A 17,181-nucleotide genomic window follows, 5' to 3' on the forward strand; every position below is an offset into this window, starting at 1 on the left:
TATGTTGTAATATTTACAGAAATGAAATTTCACCCGTAATTAAAAAAAAATCAATAATGTTCTCTAGTTAAAAAAGAACTGAGGAGAAATAAAAGTAAATACAATTAAACAAATTTATTATAAAACAATACAAATTTAAATATGTAAATGTGGGGAAATGACTACACTAGAAAACAAAATGAGGTAGTCAGTTGCATTTGCATGAAGAATTGCTGTGAATGCAACAGCTACAAATGTACTTTGACACAAGTTTGTTGCATTGGTTACTCAGATAGTGTGAGTGATGTCGTTGTCAGTGACAATTTTCTCAAATGATGAAAAACTCTTGGTACAGGTCCAAACAAAACAAAGTATAGTCTTCTTTCAAGTTACATGGTAGTTGCATTCCTGGAAATTCAGCATATATTGATATGAATCTGCAAAAACATACTTTGAATTTATACATAATACAGAGTTAGATTCTAGGCTTGGAAAATCATCAGTGGTTTTCCTTACTTACATGAATATTGAAAAGGGTATTCAAAAGTCATGGACATGGGACAAAAATGGAAAATGGGATAATTCCTTGTTGCATAGGACTGTGCTATGCCTTGCAGACTGTCTAGTACCACTAGCCTCAGGCCACTAAATGCCTTTAGGACTTCTTAATAACTGTGATAGCCAAAATAACTCCATAAATTTTCAAAACTTATTCCTTTGAGAACTACTAATTTAAAGAAGCAAAAAATTAAATTAGTCAAAAAAGAATAAGCAGAGGAGAATCCTGGGAAGATGGCAGTAGGAGCAGCATCACTTTTGAATCTCTCTAAATTCACCTGTAAAAGTAGACAGAGGTGCTAGAAGAAACAACATAGGTAAAGAACAACTATCAAAAACGGAGCAGGGAAGGCGAATGGGAGAGCATTTGAAGTTGCTGATTGGCTTACAGTTGTTAATTTAAGAGTAAAAGGATATTATTTCAAATCAGATGCTGGGAAAGAAAAACGGGAAGGAAAAGAAGGGTTCTAACTCGATTTCAATATGTTTATGGTGGGGAATCACTAGACAATAATCAAAAAAAGAGGGCTTAAGATGGTGAGTAAAAATATTAGTATAAAAATAACCATTTGAACAAAAATGAAAACACTCCTAAATACCAAAAATATACTTAAGAAAAAGAGGACAAAATAGACATGTAATTAAAATGCTGAGATAATTGGACACATATAAATATATGAAAAAAGGTAAATTTGCATCCATGTTTCATATCATTAAAAAGGAAAAAGTTCAAAAGGACCTGAAATTTAAGTTAACAAAATAGAATCCATAAAAGTACTAGACATAAACATGAATGAATTCCTTTATAACCCAGAAATAGGGAAAACATTTATACCATAATTCAAAATCCAGTAGCAGTAAGAGAAGAGAGAAATAAATTTAATTACATAAAAAATTTAGCATGGAAAACAAAAACTGTAAATGAAGGAACAAGACAACAAATTGGGGGAAATATTTGCAATTTTATATCACAAAGAAAGGATTACATTTTTTAATATAAAAAAGTTTCTATAAATAAAAAGAGAAGATAGAAAAAAATAGGTTAGAGAAATAGAGTTTTTTTTCTCTTAATCCAGCATCATTTTTTTTTTTAAATTTATTCTTTACATCTTTATTAGAGTATAATTTCTTTACAGTGTTGTGTTAGTTTCTGCTGTACAACAAAGTGAATCAGCTATATGTATACATATATCCCATATCCCCTCCCTCTTGAGTCTCCCTCCCACCCTCCCTATCCCACCTCTCTAGGTCGTCACAAAGCTTCGAGCTGATCTCCCTGTGCTATGCGGCAGTTTCCCACTAGCCATCCATTACATTTGGTAGTGTATATATGTCAAAGCTACTCTCTCACTTCGTCTCAGCTTCCCCTTCCCCCACTGTGTCCTCAAGTCCATTCTCTATATCTGCGTCTTTATTCCTGCCCTGCCACTAGGTTCATCAGTACTGTTTATTTAGATTCCATATATGTGCATTAGCATAAGGTATTTGTTTTTCTCTTTTTGACTTTCTTCACTCTGTGTGAGAGACTCTAGGTCCATCCACCTCATTACAAGTAACTTAATTTCGTTCCTTTCTATGTCTGAGTAATATTCCATTGTATATATATATATGTGCCACATCTTCTTTATCCATTCATCTGTCAATGGACATTTAGGTTGCTTCCATGTCCTGGCTATTGTAAATGGTGCTGCAATGAACATTGTGGTACATATATCTTTTTGAATTATGGTTTTCTCAGGGTATATGCCCAGTAGTGGGATGTCTGGGTTATATGGTAGTTCTATTTTTAGATTTTTAAGGAACCTCCATACTGTTCTCCATAGTGGCTGTATCAATTTACATTCCCACCAACAGTGCAGGAGGGTTCCCTTTCCTCCACACCCTCTCCAGCATTTATTGTTTCTAGATTTTTTGATGATGGACATTCTGACTGGTGTGAGGTGATACCTCATTGTGGATTTGATTTTCATTTCTCTAATGATTAGTGATGTTGAGCATCTTTTCATGTGTTTGTTGCCAAACTGTATGTCTTCTTTGGAGAAATGTCTATTTAGGTCTTCTGCCCATTTTTGGATTGGGTTGGGTTTTTTTTTGATATTGAGCTGCATGAGCTGCTTGTATAGTTTGGAGATTAATCCTTTGTCAGTTGCTTAGTTTGCAAGTATTTTCTCCCATTCTATGGATTGTCTTTTTGTCTTGTTTATGGTTTCCTTTCCTGTGGAAAAACTTTTAAGTTTCGTTAGGTCCCATTTGTTTATTTTTGTTTTCATTTCCATTTCTCTAGGAGGTGGGTCAGAAAGGATCTTGCTGTGATTTATGTCATAGAATGTTCTGCCTATGTTTTCCTCTAAGAGTTTTATAGGGTCTGACATTACATTTAGGTCTTTAATCCAGTTTGAGTTTATTTTTGTGTATGGTGTTAGGGAATGTTCTAATTTCTTTCTTTTACATGTAGCTGTCCAGTTTTCCCAGCACCATTTATTGAAGAGGCTGTCTTTTCTCCATTGTATATTCTTGCCTCCTTTGTCAAAGATAAGGTGACCATATGTGTGTGGGTTTATCTCTGGGCTTTCTATCCTGTTCCATTGATCTATATTTCTGTTTTTGTGCCAGTACCATATTTTCTTGATTACTGTAGCTTTGTAGTATAGTGTGAAGTCAGAGAGCCTGATTCCTCCAGCTCCATTAGCAAAGATATGCAAATTTCTCTTAACCAAATGAAAGGTGATCAACCTCACCCATCATAATATACACACAAATTAAAACTGTACTGAGATACCATTTATCACCTATTAGGTTGGTTAATATAGAAAAGCTAGATAACATAATATTTTGGCAAGGCTGTGAGGAAATAGATACTTTCATACACTGTAGTGGAAATAGAAGATGAAACAATAGGAAATTTTTCAATACCAAGCAAAATAAATAATTCACTTACCCTTTAGCCCAGCAACCAATCTTCTAGAATTTCATTCCAAAGATATACTGGCAAAAATATGAAAAGATGTAGGACCATGACTAGTCACTGCAGAATGATTAGTAATAGGGAAAGACAGAAACAGTATAAATATCTATCCAGGCGGAACTGGACAAACAACTATGGTATATCCAGCTAATGAATTTCTATGCAGCTGTAAAGGAATTAGAAAAACCCATACACTACTGTGAAATATGTTGCAGAATATATGGTTTTGTCGAGAAAAAGAGAAAACAGGAAATACTTATTTAGAATGCTTAATCTGATGAAAGAAAGAATATGGATATGCTTTGTTTGAAAAAAAAGAAAGGAAAGGATAAACTATAAAAAGGAGGTTGTCTATAGAGGGAAAGGGAATAGAGTAGAAGCGACAGGGATAAAAGCTAGACCCATTTGTATGTATTATAGATTTGACTTTGGAATACATATATAATATATTTTGCATAATTATGAAACAAGATTAAATTAAAAAATCAATCTCAAGACTTAAAGTAAATATGTACTGAGTTGATAGTATAACTACACAGAGAAGAACTATTCCAAGTGACCTTGAAGCACCGTTATTTGCATGTATTTCCTAGTGGGATATAACGTAAGGACAACGTTTGCTGAAAAAACAACTGAAGTATTTACGATGATTGTATTTTTGGTGGTAGTGTTGGTATTGCTATCCTGAGATTGGTGTCTGTGTAGTGTAGGATAAAACAAATGAGTACTTACATACTATTCTACCTTTCTCATTCCCAGTGTTTTCAAGAATTGAAATTCTTTGTGTAGAAGAAGGAGATATAAATGTAAGCTATAAGAAATTACGTAAAATCTCTATGATCCTCAATTTAATCAGAAGTATAAGGTTAAATCCATGATTTATTTTGACTTGCACATAGGTATAATTTTTGTTTCATAACTCTGTTCACTCAAAAGGCCTGGAAACAATGATTACTCTGTAGCAATAATATTCCTGACTCCCAGGTTGTGGTATTAAAAATACCATTTTCCACTACAAGAAAACCAGGGCTTCTTGGAGAACTAACTGATTCCAGGTTTGGGGCAGAAAATGTACCACATGAGCTTGGAACATTTTGTCATTAGTAGATCAAGAAAACTATTAAAGACTACAGAGTCATGTCAAAAGGATTGAGGAAGAAACTTAGACTCCTACTGGTTAAACTTGAGACAATTTGAACATCGATAAGAATAAGAATTATAAATTATTGGAGCTTGTCAATGGATTTATGGTTAAATCACAAGTTCACAAAGTTATTTAAAAAAAAAAATCCCATTGATCACTGTTGGGAGATGGTAGTGAACCAAATCATTATTTTGAAATCTGGCAAATTAGGTAAAGAATAAAACACTTATCCTATCATTTCCACTAGAATTAATTCACCACATGAATGAAAAGTTGATGAAATAGTTTCTCTTTGTAGAAGTTTTCAGCTCATAAAAAAGAGGGATCATGAAATTTTATTACCATTTTCAAACTCTACTTAATTAATGGATCTAGACATTGATCATTAATGTCTGTTAACAACCTCAAAATAGAGACCATCACATACAATATGTTTCCAAGTGGAAGAACAAGGCACAATCTATGAAACAGCCATGCCAAAAATCAAATCTGAATTTGATCAAATCTCTGTATCCAGCTATCAATTTAAGTAATACAAAGGAGAGAGAAGCATGCTAAACAACATGATGGGAATGAATGAGCAAAATCCAAAATGTAGGAAATTCTACACAACAAATGAGTGGTTTCTTTGAAAATAAATTGCAAGAAAAGTAAAGAACTAGAAGGAGAATGCATAGGTTAAAAGTGACTTAAAAAACAGATCACCAATATCTAAGGGTCTTATTTGGATACATATTCAAGAAACAACAACCATAATAAAAAACTAAAAAAAAAAAAGTATAGACATTTATAAGATGATTGGAAATTTGAGCGCTGATGCTTTGGTATTATTAGAAATTAATATTATATTTTAGATGTGATAATAGTATTGTGGTTATATTTTTTAAAATACATTATGTCTTAGAAATTCATACTGAAATATTTGAAATGGCATGATGTCTAGAGTTTGCAAGAAAATAATGCAGGAGTGGAATGATGAGTGAGGAAAGAGATGGACCCAGTTTGGGCTATATATTGGTAATTGTTGGGGCTGGATTACAGCTTCAAAAATTTCATTATATTATTCTTTCTATGTACATTTAAAATGTTCTATATAAAAAACATTTCAAAGTACATTAAAAAAACACAAATATTCAGAATGGTAGTAGATGAAATGAAATTGCTACTGCTTTAGCTAGATGGGCATGACAACATATATACCTCCAAAGTTCCTGAGTTTCTCTCCCCTTACCAGATCCTGTTCTGTATCTACTTTCTTCCCAGGGTCTCTTTCTCTTTTTCCTCTTTTCAGCAATATTCTTTTGTTCTCTATTATGGCTACCGTGTCCTTCCCCTACTTTTCTATCTCCCTTTCTATTTCTTCCACATTGTGCTCTCTTTTCCTTTCTCTACTACATCCTCTTTTTTCCTGATCCCACTAACAACTGGCCATGACGTTGAACTGAGATTTTCTTTTTAAAATGGTGAAAACAATGGATTAAAGTTTTATGCTTTTGATCTTGTTTGAAAAGTAGGTGAACTGAATAATTTCCTCATGGGGAAGTTGCAGCTTCTTACTCAAACCTGATGGTGGAAAAGTTGAAATCAAAACCGAAACTATTCCAGCTCCCTCTCTGTCCACAGTAGCTGAGATGAGGGGCATCCACACTTATGGGGTCTCCTGATAAAGAGGAAAGACTAAGGGCTCCCGAACCTTCCCAGTCTGTAACCCACTCGAGTGAGATCTCACAGCAGCGGTCCTGGATGTGCAGAGCTCTGCCCTGACCTTCCACCAGGAAACAGAATTTCTTTGGGAGCTGGTGTAGGTTGTGTTTCTGGCGCCTCCGTGTGAGCAACATGGTTGATCACTGCTGATAAACAGCCGAACCATCAAGAAGGTTCCTTTTTTTTCTACTTTATGTCTACTCATGTGAAGTCAGTTGAAAGCTTTCCTTGATCAAAGGCTGCTGGCAGTGGACTCCAGGACTTTTATTATTTATTATTTATAGAGCATCACAAGTGTTACACAGTGGTTTGCAAAACATAAAACACCAGAGAGAAGAGCCATGCTGTGAGGAGGTGACAATGTAAATGAAATGTAAACATCATCATGGACAACAGTAAAACCCTTCAGAGGTAGAAATAGGGGTTCTTTATTCTGGGGGGAGTCAGGGAAGAAGCAGATTCTAAGAGGAATGCACCTAGAGAAAATCCATGGCAGAATGCCAATTAACATGTATTCCACAGACCATGTATAATTTAATGCTCAGTGGACCTATAAAATCAATGCAAATGAGAATGAAGTATTTCTCATTAAATTATCAAAGTTTTAAAAACTTATACTATGTAATTTTTGTGAAGGTGCTGAAACAGTGTCACCATCATACTCATTTCTGGAGTATTTTAAATTGGTAGAACACTTTAGGAAAGCAATTTAGTATTGTGTATCTGTTAGGATTCTTATGTAAGACTTTAATCCTTTTGCAGTATTTATAACTTTAACATATTGCAGAAGACAGTACAGTACAATTCAGCCTTTATGTACAACACAGCAGTGAACATCCGGTATTCCTATTACCAAGTGCATTTCTTCTCTCTGTTATATCACACTTCCAGACAAGTTATTCTAGTCCCCATAAGCCTTTATTCACTGCAAGTTTTTTTTGGAACACCCAATATCTCCCTATTATATCAAGAGGTATAGAAGTAGTTTTGCCTTTTAACCCTGTATTTCAATTTCTAGGATCATACTCTAAAGAAATTAAACTAAAATAAGAAAAAGTAATCTGTATAGATAAAGATATTCATAACACTATTTATAGTATAAAAATATAAATAACCTGATATCAAGTGGAAGATTCAATAAGTAATTATGATACATTCAATTGATATAGTATTTTTATAGTATTTAAATAATGACTTTGCAGATTATATGGTAATGTAAAGGATACTTAGACTATAATATTAACAGATAAAAGCAAAATATAAAATTAAATATCTAGGACTCCCCTGGTGGCACAGTGGTTAAGAATCCACCAGCCAATGCAGGGGATACGGGTTCGAGCCCTGGTCCGGGAAGATCACATGTACCACAGAGCAACTAAGCCTGTGCACCACAACTACTGAGCCTGAGCTCTAGAGCCTGCGAGCCACAGCTACTGAGCCCATGTGCCACAACTACTGAAGCCCGTGTGCCTAGAGCCCGTTCTCTGCAACAAGAGAAGCCACCACAATGAGAAGCCCACGCACCACAAGGAAGAGTAGCCCCTGCCTGCCACAACTAGAGAAAGCCCGCATGAAGCAATGAAGACACAATGCAGCCAAAAATAAAAATAAATAAATAAAAAATTGAAAAAAGAATTAAATATCTAATGTTACTATAACCAAATCAGAAAAAAAAATGGTCCAGACGAAAAAGAGAGAAGGCACTATAGTAACCTGCTAAATGTGGTCAGAGTAGGGTGGTGGGGTTACAGATGATTTGTTTTTGTTTCTCCATTATTTAATATTGCTTGATATGCTAATAAATGTGGGTTTTGCTAATATACTTTTGAAATGAAGGAAATAAAGGAAGTGTAAGTGACAGAATAAACGTTGTGTGTCATCTTTTGTGTAAATCTCTACCTACAGTACAAAGTTACTAAATCTTTAAAATTGGTCAGAAAAACTATTCTAAGGCTTTCTGGAGCACTGTCCATGCAAGGACTCTTTGTGGAAACCTATGGAGCAGACTTCTTTAGGGAAGGAATTTGGTTTTTCCTATATTATATTTATCTTAATATTTGTACTGAAAATAAAAAAGATGCCTGTTCCATAATAGCTACTTTAGGATTTTCTGTGTGGTACTTGTATAATCAAAAATCCATAGCACTAAAAAGTCCCTGTATAAAGAGATCTTGTGTTTAATAATACAACTGATGACAAAAATAAGAAGGAAGTAGTGTAATGAAATTTGTAGAAAATAGTCAAGAAACTTTCAAAATGAGATATGTATGTAGGGAAGCTTAGCCCAAACTTCCTCCTATTAAGCTCCCAGGGGCTTGAAGAGGTATTGCTCAGATTCTGAATGACTAATCAATATTGGTCAATAATGATTCTATTTTGATGAAAACAGCACTGCATATTTCTATTTACTCTTCTGACATTTGATAGCATCTGGGCCTCTTTTGAAGTGCTTTGTTCCAGGCAGAATGTGAATTTTGGAGACAGATAGATCTCAGCTCAAATCCCAGCATCACTACCACATACTGGCTGTGTGACCTTGGGCAGGTTACTATGTTTATGTGACACAGCGACTCACAAGAGGTAACAACAGCCCCCAGCTGGCTGCAGGAATCAGGGCAACAGCTTAAATATAAGGTGCTTTCTATTGATGGTGAATCCCCTGCAGCCAGGTAGAAAGCTTCCTGGCCTCTCACATTGTCACTTTAGAGGTGGCAAAAACTGCCCATTGGTGGGAGCGATGTGGTTAATATGCAGCAAGAAAGTCTCTCCAGTGTCCCAGCAAGAACATCTCCACTACTCTGCTCTGAACTTCGACATTCCCCCACCTCCTGCACCAACTTCACTCCATTCTCAGCACCATCTGATTGTGTCTTCCTTTAAATCTTCAATCAGCCTCATTTATCAGGATCTCCATACACTTTCATATTTAAATCTACAGTGTTTCTTTGGAACAGACTTGCTTCACCCTTGGTTTTCATTGAAGTTAAATCCTCTAACTGACCTATTTCCACCTATCCATTCCCACATTTTCCTTAACAGATCCCATGTATCACCCCCCTGTGCTGCCATGCTCCCCTTGTAAGTTCCAGCCCTCCCTTAAGCCCAGCCAGCCCCTTAGCTGGCGTTTGGCAATAAATCTCACAAACCTATGCCGGGAGCACATGTCTCTCTCTTCCTGGAAAGGGAAAAGCAATGATTAGGCCAAAGGATGCTGATGTTGGTAACTGTGTGCTAATTATCAGCTAATAAATCAGTCCCCCCACCCCTTTCACATCACCCGCAATCAACTCCTTCTCAGCATGAGGCAGTATTGCAAAGTGGATATGAGGTGAAGGCTCTGGCATCTGACTCCTCAGGTGAATCATGATAAAAAAAATGTAAAATTCTTAGTGCCTGGAATTTGGTAAGCACTCATTAAATGTGAGCTATTGTAATATCTCCACATCCTCTGCAAGGAAGCTGTGGTCAGCTGTTGTTTGACCTCCTCATGGAGGTCACTCAGTGCAGCTTCTAGGACCCTCTATCTTTCACAATTCTCACCCTTCTTCTCCCCCCTTTTCTGAATTTCCCAGTTGACCTGACCAGAGGCTATTTACTGTGGTGGATTCTAAACCTCTTAGAACGCGAAAAAGCTATGGGCCCATAATTTTGCATGTAACTTTTGGAGTTCACAAAACTTCTAAATACCATCTCTGGACCTCAAGTTTTTTTTTTTTTTAACTTTGTATTTAATATATATTTTTTATTTTATATTTCTAACACAATATTGATTAACAATGTTGTGTTAGTTTCAGATGTACAGCAAAGTGATTCAGTTATACGTATAAATGTATCTATTCTTTTTCAAATTCTTTTCCCATTTAGGTTGTTACATAATACTGAGCAGAGTTTCCTGTGCTAAAGAAGATGTGGCACATATATACAATGGAATATTACTCAGTCATTAAAAAGAATGAAATAATGCCTTTTGCAGCAACATGGATGGACCTGGACCTCAAGTTAAGAGCCCTAGGTTTTAGGATTAATTTGCCAAGTGGAAATTGTTCTTTAAGTATTGCAAATCACCATCATTTAATTTATTAATATATCTCTGTTGGTATACGTATATTTTTACATAAAGTAAGGCATTTCCTTGATGGGGGCTAATCAAGTCAAATAAGCAAATCATTTTGATCTATGCAGGCTGAATTGGATCGACTTGTAGAAGTGGTGTGCATTGTACTCAAGGGCATCGACAAATAACCAACCTAGATTCCAGCCCCCAGTGCTGTCTCTTACTGTGTTATCTGACAGTAAGAAGTGCCTAGCTTCTCTGGTTTTTGTTTTTCATCTATAGAATAAAGATAATAATTCTCACAGTATGGGATCCCTCAAGTGGTTAATGATTAAATAAGATAATACTTATGAAGCCCTTACCATAGCACCTGGCACATTGTATGTTTTCAGTAAGTGTTAGCTACCATTAAATGGCAAGTCTATCTCCTTTTCCCGTTTAAAATCATTTGCATAATTTGACAATGCTGAAGATCTTGTGGAGTTGTGATAGCAAATAATGATTTGCCCAAAGCTTTTTAGATGGACAGGTACAAATCCGAGAACAATATCTTGTGCAGTGAAGTAAATCTCCTTCCAACCTTTCTGACCTCAAAAAGAAATCAATGGGCAAGGATTATTGTAACATTTGCTATATTTAGGGAAACTGACTTTGGGGACATTTTCTTTTCAGCCATAAATGGTTTAATACCTAAGTACTTATAAATAAGCTGCCACCATTCTGTGTTTGTTTAATGGCATGCTTAGGTTTCACCTTTGTATTAACAAGTCCTGTTGTGGGAAAGCTGCCTTTGAATAGCAAGAAGGACCACAGTGCCGTGCATGACATTTAGGTACCCAGCTCTGGTCCATGGTAATAACTAATTTTTTAATAAGATTTAGCTACTTTGCTAGGCAGAAATAAAATTTCATGTTTAGTGGCTTATTTCTTATTTAATTTACACTAATCACTGTTTTAAACAAAACACATGACATACAGCATGTGTTTTGTTTAAAAGCACATCATAGCATGTCAGCATGTGACATACACCGGAGACCCAGGGTCTTCAATCCTCCTGTATGGGGACAATGCTAAGCCCAGCTTCGAGGTGTAAGACATATACATTTTCTGAGTGAATCAATATTTCATACAGTGTGCCTGTGATTTATAAATAAATTAATCCATATGTGTTGAGGCTTTTCTTACTGTGATTTGCATCTAGTTTCTAGCTCTAGATTCCTTAAAATTTGAATGGAGAAAGCCTCATTGGGACTTTCATTTTATTTGCAAGACCTAGAAAGAGCCAAGATAAATCTTCCTGTGACTAGGAAGCAAACTTTTATTTCAGGAGAAATTGCTTTACATCTAACTTAGCTTGTATCTCCAGAAATCTTGTCTCAGGTGTGATAAGCCATAAATAATTACCAATGTCATGTTGGTGAAATTAAAAACCATGAAAAGCTATTTGAAGCAATTTACAACTTGACGGAGGAAAGAGATTCTGTTTAAAGGGTAGTAACTTTTTCCTCCACTGAATTTAGACTAAGGTGCAGAGAAGATGAGAATTGGAAGAAAACAAAATAAAATTTTGTCCTTTCTTCTCTGGAACTTTAATATTCAGGTTGAGTGTATGCCCATTTTCCCAAGTGAAAAACCAGTTTCCACATCCTTTCAAGCATTTTCTTTCCTTTGAATGATTTCAGGAACATTGTGAGGTCATTTTTTTTGGATTTCTGTTTCCTAATTTTTCTCATTTTGGTTTGTGCTTTGACATGGGTGCTGAACTACAGTATCTTTGGAGAAAAGCACCTTAAGGCTTATTGCAGGTTCTGGTCACATAGTAAATGTTCCTTTCTGGAGCTGGCAAACTGTTATCTTGACTCAAATGGTAAGCTTCTGTCACAAGCCATCCGTTCACATGGATGCCAGGCATGGCTGGACAGTGCCTCACAGTGAGCGATGTGGATCATATATCTGCCCTGAAAGAGAAATTTATTTGTCTTAGGTCTCTCCTGCCAACACTCGATTACAAGCCAGGCTCCTAACACTGCAGAGGCTCTCACCAGACAGTCAAGCAACCAGCTTAGACCAGAAATCAGTCTTTTATTCCAGTCTGCTCTTGCTGTTTGCATTTCTTCCATTCTTAATTATCACACTTGTCACCTAGACCCTGGTAGGATGAATGTCACATCCCATATCATGCTGCAGAACCATTTTCTGAGCAAATACCCTCTTGCAGACAACAGAAGTACAAAGAACAAGAAGGGGAAACGTCAGCTAAGGGCAAGCGAGGGAAACAGCGTCTTGAGGTGAGTGAGGTAGGCTCTGCTAGCCCTTTCCTTGGGTCACTGAATCTTCCTGGGGAACTTAGATCCACGAGCCTTTACATTTCCTCTGCAGGCTGCAGTGTCGGCAGGAAGGTGTCCCATGTGACTCCCTGGGAGTCTTGGTCTAGTCTTGCAGTGATCTGCTCTTAAAGTTGTTAAAGTGGGTCAAAATGGCATGACAGCCAAAGCTGGCCAAAGAAAAACACAAGGTCTGAGTTTTAGTTGTCCACAGGCTACTTATCTCTATTTATTATTATACATATATATATTTTATTGGAATATAGTTGATTTACAATACTGTGTTAGTTTCAGGTGCATGGCAAAGTGATTCAGTTATATATATATATATATATATTTCCATTATAGTTTATTGAAGATATTGAATATAGTTCCTGTGTTATTCAGTAAATCCTTGTTGCTTATCTATTTTATGTATAGTAGTGTGTATCTGTTAATCCCATACTCCTAATTTATCCCTCACCCACCCCTTTCCCCTTTGGTAACCATAAGTTTGTTTTCTATGTCTGTGAGTCTGTTTCTGTTTTGTAAATAAATTCATTTGTATTATATTTTAGATTCCACATGTAAGTGATATCATATGATATTTGTCTTTTTCTGTCTGACTTACTTCACTTAGTATGATAATCTCTAGGTCTATCCATGTTGCTGCAAATGACATTATTTTATTCTTTTTTATGGCTGAGTAATATTCCATTGTATATATATATACCACATCTTTTTTATCCATTCATCTGTTGGTTGGCACTTATGTTGTTTCCATGTCTTGGCTATTGTAAATATTATTTTATATTTTTATGTTTCCTGAGCTTTGTTTTCTTTTTATCTATTCTGATTCCATGTTCCTCCCTATTTTGTTCACCTCAAGTAACTATTGTTATAAATGCCCAAACACATATAGCAACAGAATGCCCATGTTCACTGATCTGACATCTTGTTTTGAAGAAGACTATTTTTTAGAGCAGTTTTAGGTTCACAGCAAAATTAAGAGGAAGGTTCAGAGATTTCCAATATGCCTTCTGCCCCCAACACATGCATAGTCTACCCAGTTATCAACATCTTCCACTAGAGTGGTACATTTGTTATAGCTGATGACTTAACATTGACATCGTAATCACTCAAAGCCCATACTTTACATTACAGTGCACTCTTGGTGTTGTATATTCCATGGGTTTGGACAAATATACAATGACACATATTCACTATTGTATATCACACAGAGTATTTTCACTGCCCTAAATATCCTTGTGTTCTGCCTATTCATCCCTCTCCATCCCTGCAGCCCCTGGCAACTGCTGTGACACCTCATTTTTTATAGATTTCCATTCTTAACTCATTGTGTATAACAAGAAGAATGTGTCACTTTTCAAAAAAATCCTCCCGAACCTCACAGAGTGAAGTAAGTCAGAAAGAGAAAAACAAATACCGTATGCTAATGCATATATTTGGAATCTAGAAAAAAAAAATTGTTACTGATGAACTTAGTGGCAGGGCAGGAATAAAGATGTAGACATAGAGAATGGACTTGAGGACAAGGTGGAGAGGGGGAAGCTGGGGCGAAGTGAGAGTAGCACTGACATATATACACTACCAAATGTAAAATAGTTAGCTAGTGGGAAGCAGCCGCATAGCACAGGGAGATCAGCTTGGTGCTTTGCAATGACCTAGAGAGGTGGGATAGAGAGGGTGGGAGGGAGATGCAAGAGGGAGGGGATATGGGGATATATGTATGCATATGGCTGATTCACTTTGTTGTACAATAGAAACTAACACAGTATTGTGAAGCAATTATACTCCAGTAAAGATCTATTAAAAAATAATATGGCTGTTTGTGTTTATTTATGACTTCATTCCTATTTTCTATGGCTGCAGGTCTTGCATCTTATTTTGCCTTACTGGGTAGAATTTTATGAACCTGTCACTTCACTTTCTTTACTGTTTTTCTTGACTGTAATTGGGAAATGAGCTAATATATAGCTAGAGGCACATCATTATGGAAGAGTTAGGACAAATTAATGGTGATTAACTAAGATCATGTGGTTCAAAGTTAAATTTGATGGTAAGTATTTTTGCCCCTATGAAAATTTTTTGTAATTAAAGCATGAAATATTAAATTAGCCATTAATGATATTCAACTACCATGAATCTGGAAAGTGCCATGTTCATTCTGTAGTTTTACATATGCTTAATTACTTTTACTAAGAAAAATTAAAATTATTTTAAAAATGTAATAATACATCCTTACATCTCCATGATACTTCAATATATCTTGACATACATATATTTATTCTCAGTATCATTAAACCATTTTAATTTCTTGAAAAACAGGTGATATGTTTAATTAACAATATAATTCTTTAACAGGTGAGTGAACTAACTTCTGTTAAACCCTGATTATTTCTAGGTATTTCACATACTCTATTTAATTTAATCCCATAGCAGCCCTGAACATTTATCTCTACTTTTCGGTTACTCTCATTTTCCAGATGATGAAATTTGAGGCTTAGAGAAGTTAAGCAAGGTAGAAGGTGGTAGGGTTAGGATCAAAATTCAAATCCACCTAGATCTTAAACCATTGCCTGAAAACTCATGTTCATCGCCTATGCTATTAATCAGGATTTGTGGTTTATTGTAATTGTAAATAAATTCATTTGGATTGGCTTGTAAATATTGTTTCATAGTTTGTCATGTCTGAATGCGGGGTCTATGGGTCTAGCTTTATGAAAAGGTCAGGTTGTTGAATCATTTACCTCTCCTGGCAGCCTAGAGGGATTAATTAGTTGTATCCAAGGGAAGAACCTCTAGTAGTGTAACAGGCCACTCAGGCACTGAGAAGGGAAGAGTAATTCAGAGGTTTGTGGTTTCAGGGAGATCAGAGAAGAGACAGGCTGATTTAGAGAAAAGGCAGAACAAGGAGATCGATGGCTCTGTGTTGTCATTTGGTAATTCAGAGAAATAACAAGGTAGTGTCTCTTGGTTTTTAAATATTGGGACTTGTTCTACTTGATTGAGAATAAACTTAGAGAGAACCAAAACAGAATAATTAAAATTGAGTTAGGAAGATACAAAGAAGCAAAGAAATAGGACTGAAGGAAAATACAGTGCTTCAAAATATTATCAGTAGTTATGTCTGGGAGTAGAAAGACGAAAGACAAATTATTTTTCTCTTTGTTTTTTTACTTATGGATTCTTTCTATTAAATATGCATTATAAACACAATTTAGAAAAAAGTGCATTATTATTATTACTATCATTTTTTGGTAACATAGCATGATGATTTTTAAGTACTCTGGAAGCAAAGCCTGATTGAGTTTTAAAACTAGTTTTACAACTTATTAGCTTTGCAACATTGGACAAGTTATACACCCTCTCTGAGCATTGATATTTTTACTTATTAAGTTACTACTGAGTACTATTTATTGAAAAAGTGACTGCTATTATAATTAATATAATTACAATTATTATTCCTAGTGTCTAGAATGTGTTGTTAGTTATTAGTGGAATTATTTAGTTTTCTTCTTTTTATGAGTTAACAACTTTATTTTATTTTAAATAATTAATAATTAAAAGTGTGATATTTCCTAAAGATTTTTTTCCCCTAAAAATACCCAGGTCGCAACTTCAAGGTTCACCTGAGTACCAGCCCCCAGCATCACAAACCAGCTACTGGCTGTGCATAGACGGCAGGGAAAGCTTAGATGAGGGAGCGCTGTTGCTCAGCCAGGATATTTCAAACCTTCAGATGGTGGCTGTAATACTGGGAAGCTGTAGGAACTGCATATCTGTGCTATCAGCTCACCCATGTGGCCTCAGAAGTTCCATTTCTGTCTTAACTTTGTGAAACTCAGTAAGCATTCAATACATGTTTAAATATAAGACTTTGACTACGTGTAACCCAAATATATTCCAGGGTCCATGTGTCCCACATTTGTCACAGTGTCACAGGAGAAGAAATACAGTCTTGCAACTAAAAGTAATAAAAGTGATTCCAATCTTTATTTACTTCTCTCAAAGAACATCACTATTATCAGTCACAACACTGACATAGCACTAAAAAAGCTATTTTTTTCCTCACGAGGAATTTCTCCAGACTTAATTTTTCTTAAAATTCTTTTCCCTATTCATCTTGCTCTTCCCCTCTCACATCCCAGGGCTTCCTCTAAGACTCTCTCACCCACAATATTCACCTTCTCTTGTCAAAACTGCCTCTCACCTTGTACCAGTCAGGCTTCCCTTGTGTTCTCCCACCCCAACATTTTTATTCTTATTTTTCCTCTGTAGTAAACCATGGACTTTTTGACTAAAAATATTCTAGTTTTCTCCTTTCCCACCCACCACAACAATACACCCATCTACTGAATATGACCAAGGGGCCTGAAGAGGATATAGAGAAGAAAATAATCTGTATGCCCATTACACATGACAGCTATATCATGTTTAAAACAAGCACAGG

The sequence above is a fragment of the Balaenoptera acutorostrata genome, chromosome 9 (assembly GCF_949987535.1).
Source record: "Balaenoptera acutorostrata chromosome 9, mBalAcu1.1, whole genome shotgun sequence".
Taxonomy (NCBI): domain Eukaryota; kingdom Metazoa; phylum Chordata; class Mammalia; order Artiodactyla; family Balaenopteridae; genus Balaenoptera; species Balaenoptera acutorostrata.